The sequence below is a fragment of the Lissotriton vulgaris genome, chromosome 7 (genome assembly GCF_964263255.1).
Source record: "Lissotriton vulgaris chromosome 7, aLisVul1.2, whole genome shotgun sequence".
In the NCBI taxonomy this organism is placed as follows: Eukaryota; Metazoa; Chordata; class Amphibia; order Caudata; family Salamandridae; genus Lissotriton; species Lissotriton vulgaris.
Genome location: NC_141695.1, coordinates 1,084,911,541 through 1,084,935,859, shown reverse-complemented (window position 1 = coordinate 1,084,935,859; position 24,319 = coordinate 1,084,911,541). Strand labels below are relative to the sequence as shown.

General features: G+C 46.6%; 1 protein-coding gene and 1 pseudogene across 1 annotated transcript in view; both read left to right on the top strand.

Annotated features, from left to right (window-relative positions):
* The window catches only part of LOC147702957 (phosphatidylcholine:ceramide cholinephosphotransferase 2-like), a 214,185-nt gene that overhangs the window by 171,979 nt on the left and 17,887 nt on the right, over positions 1-24,319 (top strand). The window lies entirely within an intron of this gene.
* Positions 21,236-23,043, top strand: LOC147702958 (uncharacterized; annotated as a pseudogene).

Genomic DNA, 24,319 nt, shown 5'->3' with positions numbered 1-24,319 from the left:
ATTCCGCCATCATAACTCCATGGATTAATGTCTTTATCTGTGTTCTTTTTAGTTCCGTTATTTCATCCCAGCATTGATTGGAATCCCCATTGTCTCTGTTGTCTCTATTTGGTGCCCCCGTGTGTGGTAGTATGGACGCCATTACTCTCTCAATTTCTTCCTCTGAGAATGAGAGGCCTGTAATCTCCGCCATTGTTCTTAGTTTCTCAAGGTTGGGTCAGTGGTGTGTGTTACTGTTCTCATAGGACAGGTGTTTGAAAAACTGTCCAAGAATAATATTATTCCCGCAACCAACAGGTTGCCATTAACATGTACAAAGAAAGGGGGAGAAGGAGGTACTTAAGAACAGGTCATCCTCCTAAAGAGATTAATGTAGCAAAAAAGAGCCCAATATCTGGGTTCAGGGACCTGTCTTGTGTGGTGGCTAACTTCCAGATACTATCTTAAGTGTAGCCCAACAAGAGAGAAAAAATGTCTTTCTTATAGTCCCCTCACTCACCGGAGTTTCCTCACGGTGACATGCTTCATCATCGGGGTCCTCCCAGTTCTCTACGAAAAGGGGCGTGCTACGACTTGCGAGCTACGTAGGAGCACTGAGTAGTGAAGGACTATGTGTGGTGTAAGGAATGTGAAGTGGAGTGGATGGGTGTGTGTGTGTTTAAAAATACTGTGCTAGTGGGCCTCAATGTTTTATTCTGCTCCTAGACCAGTATGTTAAAAATGGGGTTATACTGTGTACCAACCAATAATGTAGTTGGGTTCAGTATTTGGTCAACATGTTTCACGCTACCCCCAGCGTTTCTTCAGGACCATACAGGGACCAGCCCTGTATTGTACCACTCCTAAAAAACCTAAAGTTAGGAATTTATTAGTGCAACATATATTTACAGTGATTAACGTTGTCCCTATTCGGTACACACGTGGTTCTACATACATACGCTTGACTTTTAAGGCGAATGTATAGTTCAATGGTGAACCTGTAAAAGAATGAATAAAGAACAATTAAAAAACACCTCGCCCCTATCTCTGCCGAGATCGGGGACTTTTTTTCGTCCTTCACAAACATGCACGTTTTTGATACATGCACATATATGCATACAGACTATATGGTGTGGTTTCACCATATTGGTGCGTGCATACTTTCAGATCCGGTGTCTGTTCGCCAGATGCCCAACAAGTGAACTTAACGTGGAAAAAGACAAACGGAAGTGACTATACATAAAACAGTGGACACACATTTAACACACAACCAAAGGAAACGTTTGAATATTTACTTTTGTTGGCGCTTAATAGCACATCATGGTCTCTTAGGGGGGCGGTATTGCCTCGGTGGAAAACAATGCTAGAAGGATTTTTAGGGTTGTAGAAGACGTGGTTAGTGATCGAGCGTCTTTTACATATATCATTTAGTTAGAGGTCTAGTACTCGCTACCCTCTCTTGGCGGTTAGGTCAGATACACTTACTTCCTAATCAGCAACCCGCGCCGTGTTACCTATCAGCTTCCCCTCGGACCGCATCTTGCAATGTGGTCCGCGGGTTTGGTTTTTGTTTGTTTCGATTTCCGGGTTGGAACTAGACCGTCGCGCTCAGGCGGCCATCTTAGATGGATGCAAACGAGCGTCACATGCGTCTTTCTTCCATGCCGTTTGTTACTCGCCCTTATTATCGAACCGGCTTTTTAGAAAACACAATGTTTGGGGTAATGTTATAATAAAAACAAAGAATAAAAATGAAACAATGGGCATTCTTCACAAATAGGGATTGAAGAAAACGTGGACAAAAAAGTTACCACAGGATTAGTTGATATGGTTTATGATATATAACAAATAAACCAAGGATGGAGTGAAAAAATGGAGTTTGAGAAGTATTGTTTTAATCATCTTTTTCTATAATGGTTTTAGGGGCATTATAGTTCTAGGATGTTATTTTTCATGAAAGTTATTTTTCAGCTCTAGGATTCAGGTACATTAGTTTCAGGATGTTATATTTCAACGATTGAAGACACCCCAAGGTATGTCGTCATTCAACCCACTTATATCTGTCTGTAATCTGAAAACCCAGCGTTGCTCTCGTTCGTGAAGAGTTTTTTCAATGTTGTCTTTATTTACCACACACTCAAGGACTACCCATCTCATGTCATTTGGTGTGTGATTCTTCTCAATAAAGTGGTTAGTCATGCGTGTGGTGGATTTCTTACAACGTATGTTGCTTCTATGCTCAACAATTCGAGTGCTGACCTTTCTTGTGGTCATGCCCACATAATGTAAATTGCACGTGCAAGTGATCAGATATACCACCCCACTTGTATTGCAATTGGAAAAGTGTTTTAATTGCCATGTGGTGTTGTTGTTAAAAGTAACTGACTTTGTCACTGCAGTTAGATGGCAAACACTGCAGTTGTTACACGGGTAATGGCCATTCGGTAGAGGTTGTAGTCTGTTAGTATTGATCACTGGTTTAGGTCGAGTATGTACCAGATAGTCTTTCAGGTTCATTCCTCTACGATGGCTGAACATGGGTTTTGGGATATTTAGATCACCACTGTTTAGTATGCTCCAGTGTTTTTTCACAATCTTGCTGACCTGGTTGGAGACTTTGTCGAAAGTTGTGATGCAGATGGGTCTTTCGTTGGTTGAGGGTTTTTGTACCTTTGGTTCCAGGAGGGCATCCCTATTATTATTGCTCGCTCTTTTACAGGCTACTTTTATTACTTTCTTTGGGTAATTTCGTTGTTGTAATTTTTTACTTAGTTCTTCTGCTTGTACTAAGTAGTCTGATTTGTCTGAACAGTTTCTTCTCAACCGTAGGAATTGTCCAAACGGGAGGTTTTCTTTTAGATGTCTGGGGTGGAAACTGTTGTAGCTTAAAAGGCAATTCCTTGAAGTCGGTTTATGGTGAGTGGTAGTTGATAGGGTTCCATCATTTGCCCTGATGTTTAGATCCAGAAACACCAAATGGTTCCTGCTCATGGTGTTTGTGAATTTAAGAAAAGGATCTTGTTCGTTTAGCCAGGAGCAAAAACTCATGGCCTCCTCTTCCTCGCCTTTCCAAATCAACAGAATGTCGTCTATATAACGCTTCCACATTATTATGTGGTTAGTATATGGATTGTTGATGGTCAGAATTTTCTTTTTCTCAAGCTGATGGACATACAATCCCGCTACGCTCGGCGCAAAGGTGCTGCCCATGCTGGTCCCATGTTGTTGGCGGTACAAAGTTTCCTCAAAACGGAAAAAATTCTCTGTGAGGGCTAGACGGCAACACTCAAGCACTATATGTCTTGGTGTATGATATTTCCAGTCTTCTTCAAATAGCACCTCTTCCAGGATTTCCAAAGTTTCCTTGTGCGGTAAACTAGTGTAAAGACTCTCCACATCTAGGCTTATTAAAATACTAGATGTGGGGTCAAAATTGATCTCCTTCAATAGACATAGTACATCCTTGGTATCTTTGAGATACGTGTCTGTTTTTTGAACTATTGGGCGAAGGAAGGCATCAGCATACTGAACCCAACTACATTATTGGTTGGTACACAGTATAACCCCATTTTTAACATACTGGTCTAGGAGCAGAATAAAACATTGAGGCCCACTAGCACAGTATTTTTAAACACACACACACCCATCCACTCCACTTCACATTCCTTACACCACACATAGTCCTTCACTACTCAGTGCTCCTACGTAGCTCGCAAGTCGTAGCACGCCCCTTTTCGTAGAGAACTGGGAGGACCCCGATGATGAAGCATGTCACCGTGAGGAAACTCCGGTGAGTGAGGGGACTATAAGAAAGACATTTTTTCTCTCTTGTTGGGCTACACTTAAGATAGTATCTGGAAGTTAGCCACCACACAAGACAGGTCCCTGAACCCAGATATTGGGCTCTTTTTTGCTACACTGAGGTAGTACACCTCCAGGTCGGGTATGTCAAATCCTCCCCTGTCATATGGCTGTGTCAGGATATTCCAACTGAGGCGCGGCTGCTTACCTCCCCAGAATAGTCGCAGCAACTCAGACCGGAGCCTTTTAAAAAAGTAGGCTCCCGGGTAATAGGGTATGTTCTGGAAGAGGTATAGGAACCTTGGGAGAACAACCATTTTTATCAGGGAGGCTCTACCTGCCATCGACAGCGGGAGGGCCATCCAGCGCGTCACATTGTCGGTCAATTGTGAAATGGCCACTCCATAGTTCAATCGGATTGTGTCTTCCCTGTTGAGGGACACTACGATGCCCACATTTTTTAAGTCAGAGTCGCACCACTCCAAGGGGTAATCTAGCGGGAAGCGGGTAACAGACGCTGTGAGGGGGAAGAATTGTGACTTTTTCCAATTGATGTGCACTCCAGAAATGCCACCGAACAGCACAAATTCTCTCAGTAGTGGGTTGAGATAGTCCTGTGGGTGTCGCACATATAAAGTGACGTCATCCGCATAGAGGGATATGCCAATCTGCCGTTGATTACAGTTAAAGGCGCTGGCCTTATGTAGTTGCCGGATCCTGCAGGCTAGCGGCTCGATTGACAGGGCAAAGAGCAGGGGTGACAGGGGGCATCCCTGCCTAGTTCCCCTCGTGATCAGCATCTGTGCCGATAGCACACCGTTAACGACAACTCTGGCGACTGGAGAAGTGTAGAGTAGCGTTACCCAGGCGATGAATATCCGGGGGAACCCCATTCTGCCCAGTATGGCCAAAAGATATCCCCACTCCACCGAGTCGAACGCCTTGGTGGCGTCTAAAAACACAGCCCCGACCGGAAGCTCGGGCGATATGGTGGGTACGAGGGAGAACAGTGTGCGGAGGTTATGGGACGTAGCTCTCCCTGGGATGAATCCAGATTGATCTGGCAGAACCAGGGTAGTCATAAGAAGGGATAGCCTAGTCGCAAGCACTTTCGCTAAGATCTTCGCATCGCAGTTTAGCAATGACAGGGTTCTATAGGCATCGGTATCCACTGGATTCTTCCCTGGTTTCAGTAGCGAGGTGATCGCCACCTCCCTCATAGAGCCCGGCAGTATTCCCTCCTCTAGCGACTCTTCGAATACCTCCTTCAGAACTGGTGCCATGATGTCGATAGAGCATTTGTAAAATTCGGCCGGAAGGCCGTCAAGCCCTGCAGCTTTGCCATTACTGAGTGACATGATCGCTTCACGGATTTCGTCCAGCTCGAAGGGGCATCCCAAGAACGCCCTGTCGCCGTCACTTAGCCAGCAGAGTGCTATATCATCTAGGAAATTCCCGAACTCCACCTCACCTGTCTGTTGTGTGGAGTACAGCCGTTTGTAATGCTGTAGGAAGGTATCTTGTATCCCCTTAGTATCCCGGTATGACCTGCCCTCCCCATCAGAGATTTCCAAGATGTGCGTGGCGAACCGTTGATGCCTCGTGAGTGCTGCTAGAACCTTTCCCGGTCGGTCTCCCTCGCAATACCGCCTGGCTGTCCAATATTTGCCACGGAATTTCACTTCTCTGGCAGCTTCTTCTTCGTAAGACGTCAGTTTGGCCCTAAATGCCATCTCTAAGTCAGGGCAAGGATTCCCGACCATCTCCGCCTCTAGTGCCTTAAGTTCCGCTTCAAGAGTAGTCAATGTGCGCACGATTTCCCTTAGCACGCCACAGCTCTTGGAGATTGTGACGCCTCTCACGGTGACTTTAAAAGCCTCCCATATCGTTTCGACCTTGTCAACAGACCCCTTATTCCTAGGAAAGAAGGCTTCAATTTCCTCGCCGAGTTCCTGTTTAAAGACCGGATCTAGCAGGGCAGAAGGGAAGAGCCTCCACGGGGGCCACATTCTTGCATAGCCAGGCATCTCCATAACAGTCAGTACAGGGCAATGGTCCGAGTATGTATGAGGAAGATGTTTTACCTGGACGGCTCCCCCAGCTAGGCCCCGTGAGATAAAGCAGTAGTCGATCCTTGCCCACGAGCGTGCGTGTGTAGTAAAGTGGGTACCTTCCCCAGTTACCGGGTGTAAGTGTCTCCAGCTATCCAGTAAACCCGCCTCTGTCAGTATGCCCTGTAACGTGTCCCTAGCTTTCGTGTTATATTGCCCACTACCGTCCGATCTATCCATCCCCGGATGCAGTGAGAGGTTGAAATCCCCTCCCCGGACTATGTGTGTGGCTTCGACCTCCAGCACATGACCCCAAAGCGTCAAGAAAAATCCAGGTGTGTCTATGTTAGGTGCATAGCAATTTACAAGCATTATCACATCGGTGCCCAGCCGCCCCCACAGAATCACATACCTCCCCTCATTATCTGTCCGAACCCCCAGCTTCTGGAACATCAATCGTTTATTGATCAGAATGACCGTTCCCCTGGAGTAGGTGGAATAGGAAGAAAACTCTCTCACAGTTGCCCATCTGCTTGCGAACCGGGGGACACAGCGCGGGCTCAGATGGGTTTCCTGGAGCATCGCTATCTGCACCTGGTGCCTATCTAGATATGCAATTACATTCCTACATTTCCGGGGGTTATTAAGACCTCGAACATTCCAGGACAAAATGGATACAGTAGTCAAGGCGTGATCACCCGCGCTTGTCACCACAATCTTGAAACATGCAAAATTTCAACGCTCCAGCCCTTCGTATGAGCGTAACAAGTACCAGCCTCTCTATCGTCAAGAACAGTCGTTGTGCCCGATCATCCACACTGACACATTCCGCATCTCCAGCCCTAGCACACCTGCCATGTACTTCATCCTCAAGAACTCTGCCACTCTCAACAACACCCACCCCAACGGTCAAACTCCCCTCCCCCCTCCACGCACATCCCCACAACTCCCGTATCTCTATTCCTCCCCCAACCCACTGAAGCAACCCAATCTTGCCAGTATCATGAACCCTCCCTCCACCCCAACCCCCATGCTCAAGAACCATAACCAAAACATGTGGGGAATCCCCTCCTGGGGGCATTAGAGGTACGCACCCATACACCCCTACACTCCCCTCCCACCCCGCATACGCCATACGGGGAAGACAGAGAAGAAGGGGTGGTGCCTGGCGTACATAACCCCTGTAGGTTTAAGCCTATATATCACACCGTCATGTCTATTCATCACCTCCCATTAGGCTAAGTCACCAATGAGGACAGGGAGATCAGCCATAGATCAGCCGACTCCCCCCCTGTCTCCTGTATTGTCACCAGCTTACGCAGTCCACCAGCCATCCCAGCAGCGCATACTGGACAAACTCAGTCATCTCTCAGCAGTGTGTCAATATGGCAAGCGAGCAGCCACTCATGCTGCCACTAGTATGTAGGGTTGCCCCATCGAATGCAGGGCATATGCTCCGAAATAATCTCCAGTAGTTCAACAGTGGGCCAATAACCAAACAGTCGTGAGGGCTTCATCCCTCCGACGCCCCTCTCAACAACCAACGTACTGTGCAATGTAAACAGATCGCCCAAATATCCTCCGCTGCCCATATTTTCTTCCGCTGCGCTATACATCTGCGCGATCCCAGCACCATACCAGCAGTGGGGCATGATGCTCAAAACCAGCTATCGCCCAGCAGCTTGTCAAAAATGTAAGGAAGCAGCTATCCATGACTCCGCAGGTAGTGCAGGGCCGCTCTAGAAACCAAAGGATACAGTCTCCGAAGCAAGCACCAGTAGTTCAACAAGGAGCCAGCGATCAAGCTAACATTAGCACACTATTATGACTCATCTTGTTCGGCTGGATTTCCTCCTGCCTCGTCCTCCTTATCAGTACGCCTGTCCCTCATAGTAGCGCGGAGTTTTTTAACGTAGTCCTCAGCTTGCTGCGGGTTCGTAAAGAAATGTTGTTTGCCCTGATGGGTCACCGTGAGGCGTGCCGGGTACAGAAGAGCATAGTCCACTTGCATGTCCCTCAGTTTCTTTTTCACATCCAAGAATTTTCTCCGCTGGTCCTGTACCATGGGCGTGAAATCTGGGTATAGGGAGAACTGTACACCATCGCAGGCCAGGTTTCGGCTTGTGCGGGCTGCTCGTAACGCCACATCCCGATCGCGATAGTTGAGCAACCGGGCGATAATGGGACGCGGTTGCGCCCCCGGCTTGGGGACCGGGCCCAGGGAGCGGTGCGCCAGTTCAACAATAAACTGATTAGAGAAGGCCTCTTTACCTATTGCGGTGATTAGTATGCGTTCCACGTAGTCCTCCATCACCTTCTGTGAATACTTAAATGAGGAAGTGCCTTCTGTGAATACCAAAATGGTAGTAAGTTTAGGATTTTGAGTAATTTAGTTTTGTGAATCGGGCCCAGCCCGTATCGTGTATTTAAAAAAGGTTTTCCACTCATGCCTTGCCAAAATGTACCGGGCGATAGGCTCCTCAAAGGTCTACTTTGGTGAAGATTTTGCCTGATTTACTCTGGTCCAACAGAACTGAGATATGGAGAAGAAGGAGGTTGATCTTGTATTTCTGCTCGATAATCAATCAATCAATCAAGAAATTTGTATAGCGCGTTACTCACCCGGAGGGTCTCAAGGCGCTTGGGGGAGAGGGGTCTGCTACTGCTCGAACAGCCAGGTCTTGAGTTGCTTCCTGAAGGAGAGGTGGTCTTGGGTAAGACGGAGGTGGATGGGGAGGGAGTTCCAGGTCTTGGCTGCCAGGTAGGAGAAGGATCTTCCTCCCATGGTGGCTCTTCGAATGCGTGGAAGGGTGGCGAGGGCGTGGCTGGTCGATCGAAGCTGGCGGGTGGGAGTGTAGAAGGTCAGGCGGTTGTTGAGGTACCTTGGGCCCAGGTAGTGGAGGGCCTTGTGTGCGTGGGTGAGGAGACGGAATGTGATTCTCTTGCTGACGGGAAGTCAGTGCAGGTCTCTCAGGTGTCCGGAGATGTGGCTATATCGGGGGATGTCCAGGATGAGTCGTGCGGAGGCGTTCTGGATGCGTTGGAGTCTTTTCTGCAGTTTGGCTGTGGTTCCGGTGTAGAGGGTGTTTCCGTAGTCCAGTCCGCTGGTGACGAGTGCCTGGGTGACCGTCTTCCTGGTTTCGGTGGGGATCCAACGGAAGATCTTTCGGAGCATGCGTAGGATGTTGAAACACGATGATGAGACGGCGTTGACTTGTCTGATCATCGAGAGGGAGAAGTCCAGGATGAAGCCCAGGTTGCGTGCATGGTCCGTTGGTTTGGGTGCGCTGCCCAGGGCAGGGGGCCACCAGGAGTCGTCCCAGGCAGAGGGTGATGATCCCAGGATGAGGACTTCCGTCTTGTCTGAGTTCAGTTTCAGGCGGCTGTTCTTCATCCACTCGGCTAAGTCTTTCATCCCTTTGTGTAGGTTGGTTCTGGCGGTGGAGGGGTCGTTGGTGAGGGAGAGGATCAGCTGGGTGTCGTCGGTGTAGGAGATGATGTTGAGGTTGTGTTGGCGTGCGATGGCCGTGAGGGGGCTCATGTAGACGTTGAAGAGGGTCGGGCTGAGTGATGATCCTTGTGGTACGCCGCAGATGACTTCAGTGGCCTCGGATCTGAACGGGGGGAGGCGGACTCTCTGGGTTCTTCCTGCGAGGAACGAGATGGTCCACTCCAGTGCCTTCTCTTGGGTTCCGACATTGCTGAGGCGTTGTACTAGGGTGCGGTGGCAGACAGTATCGAACGCTGCGGAAAGGTCCAGGAGGATGAGGGCCGCTGTTTCCCCATTGTCGAGCAGGATTCGGATGTCGTCAGTGGCTGCGATGAGGGCGGTTTCGGTGCTGTGGTTGGCTCGGAATCCAGACTGTGAGTGGTCGAGGGATCCGTTCGTCTCAAGGAAGGCGGCAAGCTGTCTGTTGACGGTCTTCTCGATGACTTTGTCCAGAAACGGGAGGAGCGAGATGGGGCGGTAGTTCTTGAGGTCGGTGGGGTCTGCGGATGGTTTTTTCAGGAGGGCGCTGAGTTCGGCATGCTTCCAGTTCTCCGGGAAGGTGGCGGTGTTGAAGGAGCATTTGATGATGTCCCGGTGTTGGGGTGCGATGACGGAGTCGGCCTTGTTGAAGACGTGGTGGGGGCATGGGTCGGTTGGCGATCCGGAGAGGATGGTGTAATCAGTTCATGCTCTGTATTTATCAGATACCTTTGGTATGTACCGTGTTTAAGATTGGATGTCGAATAAAATCCTTGTAAAGATTTTCTTGTTAGTATTGTTTGAGAGTTTCATCCTCCTTTTTCTGCTTAAGGATAGTTTATTCAATGCAGAAATCCTGATATGCTGCTGGGATGTCATTTTTTTCTATTGTTGATTCTTCTTCTGGGACTGCAACTGACTCTATAGTAAATAATTGAGTGGCAAACACATCGAAAAAAGTTTCTTGTCTGCTGTTTCCTCTACTGGGTCTGTAGCTGGCTCCGATAGTGAATGATTGAGTGCTAAATACATTAAATGTTGTTTCTTGTCCTTTATTGCTCTCAGATTGCATTTTCCTGACAATACATCAAGGAAAAGGTAATTGACGGGGAACTCCATTCAATAATTTGGTAGTGAGGTCTGAGGCAGAGGGTTCATAAGATGACTGAAAGATCTGGAGGGACATTGAATGAATGAATGTGGTATTTGTATAGAGCAACATAGACCTCAATAAGAGGCATTCTGGCACTTAACAATAACAAATCCTTCCTCCGAACTAAGAGGGACATGCCTCGGAGATAATATACCCCTAAGTTAAATTGTAAGATTGAAAAAGTAAGTTTCACATTGTTTTTTGAAACTTAGAAACTCAATTGGTAATCACAGGTATAATATTCCAGGCCTTCAGAGCGGTGGCTAGGAGCCTGCAACCACCTATTCTAAATGTTTAAAACTTAGGGATAGTAGGAGTTGAGTGTTCTGGTTGGTGCATGATGGACTAATAATGTTGTCATGTAGTGTTCCTTTTCGGGCTATATTGTTTTTTATGAGAAAGTGCCTAAAAAAGACTCCTATTTGCAATTAGCAGCCAAGGAAGTTTGCGAAGATGGTTTGAAATCGAGGCTTTACAATCAAAATCATTGACCGGTCTTGCTGCAATGTTATGAACTACTTGAATTATCTGTGTGAGATATCGTGGGTGGTCCACCAGTAATGAGTTGCACTAGTCCAAACGTGAGAGTATTAATTAGTATTAATATCAGATATTTGCATTGTAGTTGTTAGCCTTTTTGTTGATTTGTTTGAAATCTTGAACAGCATGCTCGGTGCTGACGCATCTTTACAAGTGATAAAAGTATAGTCAGTGTGGGAAGTATGACACAATCACGCATGCTTTTACAACGCATGCCATTACAACGTGGGCAATACAATAGACATGTTGTTACCACATGTTCCGTTGCTGCGCAAGTCGTTGTAAGGACTTGCTTGGTAATGGAACGCAGGGCAATAGAACACGTGGCAACAACGTGTTTTTTGTATTGCCCGCGTTGTAATGATACGGCATAGTTCTGGCTGTGTAATAAAGGCTGTTTCCTATCTGTGTGTGGATTTGAAGCTACATTTTACTCAGCGTGCCTTTTCAGCAGAAAGTATGTCAAGAGTATAGTTTTCTTCCGTGGAATAGTTTTGGAGGTTGCCCAAGTGATTGTTAAGGCCCAGTTTGCTACAGTTATAACTGCGGATCTTTCTTTTATACCAAATGATGTATTCATTTGAAGTTTGTACTCATGCCTACAAAGCTCTCCACAACATAGGACCAGCATACCTGAACCACCGCCTCGCATTCCATGTACCCACCAGACAACTCTATTCCACCCAACGCACCCTAGCCTCAATCCCCAGGATCAAAGTAGACACAGAAGGGGGTTCCCCAAGGGTAACTTTAGGATATAGGCAGGTAATGGGGGGAATAACCAATGCAAATAGAAAAGACAAGAACCCTGCCTTGGGATATAAAGGCCCTAAAAAAGGGGTCCAACAAATGTAGGTAAAGGGGTGATTGACCTAGGGGTTGACACAACACAAAACAATCACATGGACAATTCAAGGATAAACAGAACAATTCATATTTGAAAATATATATCTTTTTTTATTGTTTTTAAGAATATCAATGATATAAATATAAAGTTTCTTTTATCACATGTACAAAATAAATCACCAATAAAATAGACATAGATAAGAAAGCATTGTCACTAAGAGGAATCTATCCTGCCCAGTATCGGCCACACTACACACATTCTACCTCATTCACTTCAATCTTTACCCACTCATTCCTATTTGATCTCATTTATCATTCAAACTACATCCATTCATCTAATCCTGGCGGATACAACATAAGGATGGTTTCACGTGTTGTATGGGTCGGGATGTTTTAGTCCAGGGAGATGGTTTTGACTACAGGTCCTGATGTAAAGAGGACAATAGTCATTTTCCTGAGGACATAAGCCGACGCGCGTTTCGGTGGACGGCCAATGGGGCCACACCTTCGTCAGGGCAAGGGGCAGTATACTGGGAGGGGGCACAGGAGAGAAAACACAATCTGAAAGATAGAGAGCGAAAACAAATTTCATTTCACTTATACAGATTTCATTTCACTTATATCTAAATCTAAACAAGTTTTTTTTAAAAGATTACAATTTAATATACAGTGAATCATGTGGTTCAATATTTTTTAACCATAAACAAGTCAATTAGATCTGAGAGACTGGATTTTAATCAATTAATAGAATTCAGAGCAACGCTTCTACATTTGGCCAGTGGTTGCCGTGCCATGTCAAACCCTCTAGAGACACTCCCTAGGAGAGATTCCCTATCGAGTGGAATCTATAAAGGCATTTTGATAGCCTTAGCCAAATGGACCATGGAGCACAGTTCATCCCAACACTCGTTCTTCAATATCAGGCCAGTATTTAAAGAAAACCTTTTGTTTAGGTATCAACCACATTCACCCAGTTCATGGCACAAACCAGAACTATTTTCTATTATACACACATGATCCTATAGGTGAGGACAAGGCCTAGTCCTCAAAGAGCAACTAGACAAGCTAGTCACTATCACTTTTTTTCTCTCTTAGTCTTATTACCTGTATGGGTGTCTTATTCAGCCATGTGAAAGATATCAGGGCAAAGTTGGAAATAATTTATAGTGAACAAGACTTCAGGTCGGTTCAAATCCTGTAAGGGAGACAAAGTAATATCGTCCTAGTTTAGTCGGCTCGAGAATTTCAGTTAGGGCCCTAAGTATGACAACTGACCCCTACTCCTAAAGCACTGGGCTACTACAGTGGTTTAAAAGAGTTCTTATCAATCTCCTTCTTGCTGCTTTTAAAGAGATAGAGAAAGTACTCCTACATATGATCTATTAAGTAGGAGTAAGTATGACAGCTGACCCCTACTTCTAAAGCATTGGGCTACTACAGTGGTTTAAAAAAGTTCTTATCAATCTCCTTCTTGCTGCTTTTTAAAGAGATAGAGAAAGTACTCCTACATATGATCTATTAAGTAGGAGTTCGTCTTTAACAATTTAGGGACGATATAACACTTTCAGACATTTAGAATACCTACTGTTGTCAACAGTACTTTAGCGTAATGTTTTTCTCATTCAGGGCTCACAACTCTCAAGCTGAGTGGGGCTGTTCATCCGTCTTGCCTATGGATTAAACAGTGGCATGGATCACTCTACTGCTTATGTTTAACATTTAAGCTTTTTAGCACAGTTGGATTAGAGACACAGTCTATACTTTCTGAGGTGTCAAGATCACACTGAGGTGTAACTAAAGGTCTTGATACATACCAGCGCTGGATCATATAGACTGCACTGTCTCTTTAAAAACGTCCTGTTGTTCCAAGCCTTATGTGGATTCAGTTGCCTATAAACAGAGCGTGGCATTTAGAAAATACAAAGCCACTCAGGTTTAGATACAGTTACAAGTTTGTCTTAGAATTTACCTTCCGTATAAGCAAAGGCTGTTCCTAGACTGGGGTTCCGATGTGCAGGTCTTTAAGTATAAAAAGAATTTTTTCGGGGAATCCAAGTCTATCTGCCGTCTTCCATCGGCGGTAGGTGACCCATGCGAGGCTGACTAATCTAGAGCCAATAGGTTGAAAGAGAGACAGGATAGTCTCATCAATTACTTTTAATCCCATGCTAAATTCCTAGTCAAACACCCTTGGTTTCGCGGGCTTACCTTGGTTCAAAAAGGCTGTCTCCATGAAGCAGGGGTTCCGCCGTCCAAGTGTTCCGGCCAAGTGATTCTCCCTCCTATTTTTCAGTTCTCCGTTTAAATAGCGCCATATTCGCGCCATTGTTAAAGTGATGCCAGCTGTGAATGCTACCGGTGAACATAGACGACGGACTATCGACTTACGTTGTTGTTTATAGCCGCCATCTTGTGTATACCTGAGAAAGGCAAAATATGCCGTTCTCTAAGTGTAGTGCGAAGCATCGCGGTGGCCATTTTGATAAAACCCGTAATTTGTTATATATTTACAAACGTATGTTTATTGTTAACTTTAAGAGATTTATATATCTACGGCGATTTTGGAGTCACATTTATGGTCTCATATAAGTGAGGCACTGAAAGTGCATGATGTTTATTTTTAAAGATTGTAGGTCCGAATTCAGTGATATCGCACTGGTGTTTTTATGAACCAATTTTAAGATATTATTATAGACAGTTTCTTTCGGTTGTAACAGGGAGGTTTTTTATTTACTTAGTTGTATTAATGCTCACAAGTCCATTATCTATTTCTATTATTATGGTCCTGTGAGCAATTCTAATGAAATAGGAGGCAGGTTTTAACTAGCTCACTGGCTATAGGTCATGGACCCTATTGTGGAAGGGGTTGAGGCTAGCATTCCTAGGGTAACAGACACTCTTTCCTATGGTACTCGTTCTAATATCGATATCATCATAGTAATCATAATAGTCTAAAAATACCCTTCAGAAGCATAGAACTATTAAAGTATTTGATTCTAAAAGACACTCCTCTTTATGGCATCCATCCTAATATCAGTTTCCCCATTTTGTTGTTTTCAGTTCCATATTTCCTTTTTAGAGGTATGAGACAAGTTATAAAAGGGCCTGATGCCAGGGACATTCTTCGTTCAATCCTTTTTGGACAGTATCCAGAAAAAAGATCCAGAATACTTCCCGTTTTTTTCGGAGACATGTAGGGTCGATCCCAGGATTTGCTTTTATCTTTTCAAGGATGAACCAACGTATTTCTGTTTCCTTGTGATCCTTTTCCAACCAGTGGGCCACAATGGGGGCTGTCATCTTCTTGTTTCTTATATTGGACTTATGCTCCCCAATGCGTACCCGGCATTCTCTACCAGTTTCTCCAATGTATGGGAGATTGCACGGGCACATTATTAGGTATACGATGTTGCTGGTACGACAGTTGGTCAGAGTGGCATTTCGACTGACAGAGACTGTGCGGGTGTTGGTACTAACAGTATCGCCTACAATGGCTTGAGGGCATATATGGCACGTTCCACATTTGTGATTGCCATAAATTGGATCCATCCCTGTTATGGTAGTTTGCTTGTTGGTCGGTGGTTCCAATATTTTTCCTCTTACCAGGTGATTTTTTAAGTTCTGGTTTTTTTTGAAGGCGAAGATAGGTCGTTTTAGGTGTGTTCTGTCACTTTCCAGGTTCAAGATGTGCCAACTGGAATTTATTGCTTGCCTGATCTTATGGTTCATTTCAGAGTGACGAGTTACACAGACTAGTTGGTTCAATTTCTCCGACTCTTTCTCTATAAACATGGCTTCCCTGTTCGTGTATCTGGCACGTTTGAAGGACTCTTTGATCAGTCTTGGGGGATATCCCCGGAAACGTAGTTTCTCCTGAAGTATGTCCGCCTGGGTCAGAAAGTCTTGTAGATTAGTACAGTTCCTTCTAATTCGAAGGAACTGACTATAGGGGATACTATCCCTCTGGCTGCGCGGGTGGAAACTCGCGTACTGAAGCAAAGTATTTCGCGCTGTTGGTTTCGTATACAATGATACTTTGATGATGTTGTTCTGATGTTCGATCCATATGTCCAGGAATTCAATTCTAGACCTACTGGTGTGGCTGGTAAATCTCAGATTTTTGTCTGCCATATTCAACCATTCAATGTATTCAGTTAGTTGGTCCTCTGCTCCCCTCCAAATAAAGAAAATATCATCGATGAACCGCTTCCAGTTCACGACGTTTTCGAAAAAGGGGGCCATCTCATTGTAGATATTCATTCTTTCGAATTCGCCCATATACAGACAGGCAATACTGGGTGCACAGCTCGCTCCCATACTTACACCAGAAGCCTGTCTATATAGTGTGTTGTCAAATTCAAAGTAGTTCTCAAATAGAACTACCTTGAGGCATTCGAGGATAAAGGCCGAGTTAGTAATGTTGGCATTTCGGGAGAGGACAGTCTCGATGGCATCATATGCTCCTTCCTGTGGAATATTTGAGTATAGGGCCTCCACGTCAAGTGTGACCATAATTTCAGAGTTTTCATTGAACGGAGTGCCTTCCACTTGCTGGATAAAATGCCCGGTATCCCGTACATATGACTCCAATTCCATGACCATCGGGTTGAGAAATTTATCGATGTACTTCGATAATGGCTCAGTTGCAGAACCAATGGTCGAGACTATTGGTCGCATAGGGGGGTCTACACTGTTTTTGTGTGTTTTTGGTAAGCCATATATAATGGGCATTTTGGTATTTGAGGGAGTCAAATATTCAGCCTCAGCTTCACAGATATAATCCTCATTGACCGCTTTTTGGACCATTTTTAAGATTCGTTTTTTAAGGGATTTTTCGGGGTTCCTGGTAACCTGAATATAATGGCCTGAGGACGACAACAATTCATTCATTCTCTTTTTGTAATCCGTAGTATCAAGGAGTGTAATGCCTCCACCTTTATCACAAGGTTTAATTGTGATATTCTTGTTGGCTTCAAGTTCTTTCAGGGCATTACTTTCTTGGATGGATAGATTGGCTTTAGGTATAGGCACATATTTAGTCAGTTTGTTGACCTTTTGCATGACGGTCTTTTCAAATATGTCGACTTCTGGTCCCACCATTTCCAAAGATGGTGTGAAGGAGGAGGGTGGTTTACAACCAGATCTATTAGTTTCATTATCTGTTGGGGGCGCATCTTGAAAAAACTTTTGAAGTCGCACCTTTCGAAAGAAAAGTTGTAAATCTCTGTTTAGTTCAAATTTGTTGAAATTGGCGGAAGGTACGAATGATAGGCCCCTAGATAGAAGTTGGATGGCCTCAGGATTTACTGTTTCATTCGATAGATTAAACACAGGGAGCCCCCTTATGTTCGCCAATACTGATGGTGGCGAGTCTGGACATACATTTGTGGCTGTCCGCGACCCTGATGGTAATTCCTCGGTTGAGGCGTTCTTAGTGGGGGACGGGTATTGCCCCGGCGGTTCCCTAAAAAACGATTTGGTTGGTAATTGCGGTCATACCCTCCATTCCTGTTTCCCCTATTCGTGTTGTGTCCTTGATTAGAGTTGTGTCCTTGTTCGTAACTGGGGTCATATTCCTCAGGGGTTTCTCCCTCGGAATCAGTTGTTTCAGAGAAAGTGGTGACTTTCCTTCCTTGTCCCCACCTCGATGTTTGCCCTCGAGGAGCACCTTCTTCTTGGGCGGTATAGAAGTTGGTCCCTAAATAGGGGTATGCCCTCTCCTGTGAGAACATGCGGACATCCTTCCTTAGTTTTTCTGTCTTTCTCTTAAGTAGGTAATCAGAGAAGGATTCCAGTTCGAATTGGATTTCTTCTAGTTTCCTTTTCCCCTCCTCGACTGAGTCCCCATCCTTGAGTTTGTCCTCTAATTCACGGATTTCTTTCTCGAGGATCTCCATCACTGTTCGTGCTGTTTCCACGATCAGCATCATCCAATCCCTGGAGCAGCGGTTGGATACAAGGGCCCACCGCTCCAGGAACTGTCTGATTTCAATAAACATTCCAGGAATATTACGGACTCTAAGCCCAATGGGAATTGTACCAGCTCGTAAGTAGTCTAACATGAATTTTGCATGTAGTTCCGTTCTTTTTGACTTCTTTCGGAGATTTAGTAATTTGTTCCAATCCCCGTTTAGGCCTTTTGGTACAGTAAAATCTTGATTACCATCCACTGGGAGGCCAAGCATTTTGGCAAAATCATCGTCCGTGAAGCCGAATGTTTTTATAGTATACATTCTGGATCTTTTTACGTATAGGTTTTATGAATATTAAATAAGGGAGCCAACTGATTTTTTATTATTCGGTTGATTTCAAACAGGTTTGGGTATAGGTCATGTGTGTATTACTCTCAAAGACAGTCAATCATACCATTCAAGCACTCTTGAAAAACACTGACACTCTCCTTACACTTTCTCCTGGTCCATTTAGCAAGAAGAACCCAAAACAACCCCCACAGCTCAAGGCTGGGAATAAAGTAGACACAGAAGGGGGTTCCCCAAGGGTAACTTTAGGATATAGGCAGGTAATGGGGGAAATAACCAATGCAAATAGAAAAGACAAGAACCCTGCCTTGGGATATAAAGGCCCTAAAAAAGGGGTCCAACAAATGTAGGTAAAGGGGTGATTGACCTAGGGGTTGACACAACACAAAACAATCACATGGACAATTCAAGGATAAACAGAACAATTCATATTTGAAAATATATATTTTTTTTATTGTTTTTAAGAATATCAATGATATAAATATAAAGTTTCTTTTATCACATGTAAGATTGAAGTGAATGAGGTAGAATGTGTGTAGTGTGGCCGATACTGGGCAGGATAGATTCCTCTTAGTGACAATGCTTTCTTATCTATGTCTATTTTATTGGTGATTTATTTTGTACATGTGATAAAAGAAACTTTATATTTATATCATTGATATTCTTAAAAACAATAAAAAAGATATATATTTTCAAATATGAATTGTTCTGTTTATCCTTGAATTGTCCATGTGATTGTTTTGTGTTGTGTCAACCCCTAGGTCAATCACCCCTTTACCTACATTTGTTGGACCCCTTTTTTAGGGCCTTCATATCCCAAGGCAGGGTTCTTGTCTTTTCTATTTGCATCAATCCCCAGGATCCACAAAACCAGAACCGGAGGAAGTTCTTTCCCCTAATTTGCTGTCAAGACCTGGAACACCCTCCTCCTCCACCTCAGGCAACCCGACTCTCTGACCCAATACAGGGGGACATCAAGACCTGGCTCTTCGAATGATCCTCCACACCCAGAGGGACCAGCAGCAACCCCCCCCCATTTAGCACCTTGAGATCCTCACAGGTGAGTAGTTGCGCTTTAAGAACCCCTGATTGATTGATTGAAGCTGCTTGTGTCGCGGTGGAGGAGCAGACCAGGACAACTGAGTATTGTATACTGTGCCGATTTTATTTGTAGTTGCTCAAAACGAGGGATTATGGGAATTGAAGTCTTGGTTTCCTGTCTAGGCTCTTTTCTCCTCTACCGTTTCGGATTGGTTCCTGCCTTCTTCTTTGTTTCGGTTACTGGGAGTGCTTTATCCTCCATGGGCGGCAGTTATACAAAGGGATAGGGAAGGGGGAAAAAAAAATAAAGGACTTGTAAGGAAGGTGGTTTGCTTTCTATGGTTTGTCGCGGGAAGCAAAGAGTATAGGGAGATGCCACCAAGTACCGTCACCAGTGTTGTCATGCACTAGACGCGAGCTGACTAGAGCGCCGGTCTGGTCAGTTTTTATCTCCTCTGACACCCCCTCCCTTAGGACCGTTGATAGCACGCCCCCAGGCAAAGCCCAACCATGTACCTTGTGCAGCCACGACCCTCCAGGGCCGTGGTGGGCTTCTACATGTTGCCAGCTAGGGTTTGGCTGCCCGTCTGTTCCACCTCCTGCCATTCCCGCTTCCAGGGGCCTTTCTCCCAACGACAACTGCTCCTCGTTCGGCTGTTGGGTTCCCGAGCTTTTCCAGGGTCGAACAACGAAGGAGTCCACCAGGATTTTCTCCGGCTCCGAACCTGATGTCTCCGTGAGTCCCCAGCGAGAACGACACTCCTCCAGCGTCTTCTGTCTTAAGCCCCAGGAGGCCAGATGATTTGCCCATGTGACTCAGAAATGTTATGGGTTTAAAGGCACAGTGCTCCTTGGAAAGGGTCTGAAAATATAGAAGTGGACATGCAGAGAGGTAAGGGGGAAAGTGTTCCATTGTCTCTTATGTGAGTTTCATGGAATGTGCGTCCTCGCCACACTGCTCCTAGGCTTTTTTGTCTGTTTAATTTGAAACACTTGCAACAGATTTTTATATTAAATCCAATGGAAGGCAGACAAGTACAATCATGTGTCAGCTATAAGTGTAGCTTCTTCTTCCAAACAAACAATAATAATCTTAAATCCATGTGAACAGAAGGTGGTCCCTACCTTGCATAACCCGATGCTTCCCTCAAGGTCCCGAGACTCCCGGACCGATCCGACGGCGTCCCTGGCAACCCGGACACCATTGTTTTCTTCCTCATTGCAGGACCCAATCCGGAAGGACCGGAAACCGGAAGGATTCCTGTGTGACCCCGGAAGTCCCACTCACTACCCAACGACGGATGAAAGAAAAGGAGGAAACGACGGCGGCGGGGTGTGCAGAGAGTTCGACTCGTGGCAGAAGACGGACGGCGGCACCCCTGTAGAGCGGAACGAAGAAGGAGAAGACGACGAGGTCTGGACGGAGGACTGGTGGAGTCCTGTGGAGGACGCTGGAGAGCGGCCGTAGCTCGCGGGAGAGCTACGGCGGAACCATGTGAGTAACAAACCCCTCCTGTGTAATTAGAGTGTGAATAATCCTAGTGTAAACTGCTCTCACAACCCCATCTAGGACTCACTGAGCACTGTATATAGTATAAAGCCACCCTGACCACTGTAATTAGAGTAAAGCACTTCTTCACGATCTGGCACCTGTACGATACGCTCTGTCCTCCGACACCCTCCTCTTCTTCCCGACCGTATACTTCCCTCCCCACCTTCCTCACTGTCCGCTTTTTCTTACGCACTCCCGGTGACGGCATTAGGTACCCGTACCGTTTGGAACGGTCCTTTTTCTATCTCTCCTTGCACGCCTCCGAGGAACCACCACCCGTGGAAGGAGCAGGAGTGCCCTGGTGGACGACGCCCCCTCTACATCCACCCGTGATATCAACCACATCCAGGAGCCATCTGTGGGACCTGCAACTACGGACCTTCCGTGTCGAAGACACCCCTACCATACTCTTGTCTACCCTTGACTTTGTGCCCAACCTAATAAACAGACATAGCCCACTATATACGGCCTCCACGCCTGTTTTTCCGGCCCGCACTCGCCCCACGACAACAGTTGGTGTCAGAAGTGGGATCGTCCGGAAGCATGGAGGCCGCAGTACAGAAGCTCGCAGAGACCCAGGAACAAATGGGGAAAATGATGGAACAATTTCTCAAAACCGCCGAGGATGACCGAGGCCAGCTGCATGACGTATTGAAGGGCCAGGGGGCGGCCCAGGATCAAGCTATGGGAAAGCTCACCGACGTACTAGGCCAGCAAAGACCGGTCACTTCCCTCCCCTCTGTGGTCCTTCAAAAGTACGTCCCGGGAGAGGACCCGGACTTCTTTTTTACAAATTTTGAGTGGCTGGCCCAAGCTGCTGCCTGGCCCCCTGATCGATGGGGACATTGTCTAGGGCCCCTACTGACCGGTGAATTACAAGCAGCGTATCAACAGTCCAACGTACAAGGCCAAACACCTTATGCCGATATAAAAACTTGTATCCTGGAACGGCTTGGTGTAGATGATGAGACTTACAGGGTGAGGCTCCGCCAAGCCAAAGAAGGACCACAAGAAACACCAAGGGCACTCTCTTTTCGCATCCGGGACCTGACCGATCGCTGGTTGCGACCTGCCTCCTCCACGAAAGAAGAAATCCTCTGCAAAATATATTTGGAACAATTCCTTGCTTCCCTGCATCCCTCAACTCAAAAATGGGTTCGTCAACACGCCCGTCTCACCCTAGAGAGTGCGGTTGAAATTGCCAGCGCTTACAGCCGCGCCCAAGACTTTCAGAGGCCCAAAGAAGAGCATCCACATCGTTCTCAGCCACACACCGGGACCCGAACACCGAGACCTCCCCTACCCAAGAAGCCGGAACTACCCCCTTTGTTCCCATACCCGGTTGTACCGCGGGCACCCCCACCCGGTCCCCAGTGCTATTACTGTGGAGGATATGGACACATTGCACGAGTGTGTCCCCAGAAAGACGAACCAATGGAGGTGGGTCTCGCCAGGAATTACGTATGCCTCCCCACAGATCCTAGCCCTCCTAGATTTCATTGCCCAGTACGGATTGAGGGACACCCTGTTCTAGCTCTTGCTGATACAGGCTGCAGACAAACTATACTCCGTCCACAAGAGCTACCAAACCCTGTGGGACCAGTGACCGGTACGGTAGCCATCCAGTGTGTACACGGAGACACAAAACTATACCCCACCGCCAGGGTTCGTGTTCAACACCCGACTGATCAGGGTACTACGCTCACCGTTGGCCTCATTCCGTTCCTCCCGGAGCAAGTGATACTGGGCAGTGATTACTCTGGACTACCTTGTCTTCTCCATGAGACCACCAACTCCCTGAAAAAGTGGTGGTTGGAGGCCCTGTTTCCACACGACCAACTAAGTCAAGAGGCTACGGGCAAACCATACAAATCGAAAACCCAAAAGAAGAAAGAGAAAAGGAACCATGCCACTGTCCTTCCCGTCAGAGTGGAAGAACACCCCTGGGAAACCGACAGGGAGTTCCGAGCCGCCCAACAGGAGGATCCTGTCCTCCAAGATGCCTGGAGTCGTGCTCTCGACCACGAAGACCCTTTACAAGTAGGTCCCTATTTCTTTCGAAAGAACGGCCTACTGTACAGGAAGGGAGGGGCACAACAACCACCCCAGCTGCTGATCCCGGGACCCTTCCGAGACAAGGTGTTGTTTCTCGCCCATAGCCACCTGCTGGGAGGCCACTTTAGCGACGAGAAGACAGGACAGGCTATCTTGGAGAAATTCTATTGGCCAGGGGTCTACCAGCAAATAAAACTGTACTGCCGTACCTGCCCGGTGTGCCAAAAGAATAGCCGGTATCGACCCCCAAGAGCGCCCTTACAGCCTCTACCCCTGATCGACATACCCTTCAGTAGAGTAGGGATGGACATTATAGGCCCTCTGTTGCCCTCCAGAACCGGTTGTCGATACGCTTTAGTTCTGGTCGATTACGCCACCCGCTTCCCTGAAGCAGTACCCCTAAGACACCCTACAACTCAGAACATTCCTAAAGCCTTGATTTCGATTTTCTCTAGGGAAGCCTTCCCTAGAGAAATTTTGACTGACTAGGGGACCCCCTTCGTGTCCACCTTGATGAGGCAGGTGTGTTCATGACTCGGTATTAAGCAGATAAGGACCTCCGCTTACCACCCCCAGACAGACGGGTTGGTGGAGCGCTACAACGCCACTCTAAAGACTACCCTAAAAAAACTGTTGGCCCTTGAGAGCAGAAGGTGGGAGGAGATGCTACCCCTGGCTCTGTTTGCGATCCGCTGCAAGGTGCAGAGCAGCACTGGATATTCGCCCTATGAGCTCCTATATGGGCGACCCCCACGAACCCTGTTGGATATGGCTTAAGAAGCCTGGGAGGCCGAACCCGACCGGACCAGACCGCTCCCTGAGTACGTAGAAAACCTCAAGACACATTTGGGACAAATACGGGACATAGTCAGGCAGAATATGACGACTGCACAAGCCAATCAGAAGCACCAGTACGACAAAGGTACCAAACCCCAGTCTTTTGCCCCAGGTGACCTGGTCCTTCTCTTGATCCCATCCTCGGATCACAAACTACTGGGACAATGGCAGGGCCCGTTTACTGTCCTGCGACAAGTAACACCGGTCACCTACGAGGTGGAAACAGATCCCAACCGACATATCACCCAGATTTACCACGTGAATCTGCTGAAGGCCTGGGTCGGTCCTCTCCCTGTACTAACTGGCACCAATCCCGAACTAGCTTTGTCTTATGAGGCATGCATTGATCCAGATCTCCCCGAAAACCAAAGACAGGATCTACGGACATCCTTACGTTCGTTACAAAAGATCTTCTCTACCTCCCCGGGTCGCACCTCGGTAATTGAACATTCCATCATAACCGAGCCCGGAAAAACGGTACGTCAACGACCCTATCGGGTCCCGGAAGCACGTAGAGCAGTCATTCAAGAAGAGATAGTACAGATGATGCGCCTCGGGGTCATAGAACCGTCCGTCAGTAGCTGGAATTCACCCACTGTTCTAGTCCCTAAGCCGGACGGTTCGATCAGATTCTGTATCGACTTTCGAGAGGTAAATAAAATCTCCTCCTTTGATACGTACCCCCTCCCTCGTGTCGACGAGAGGATCGAACGTATAGGAAGGGCGAAATACATC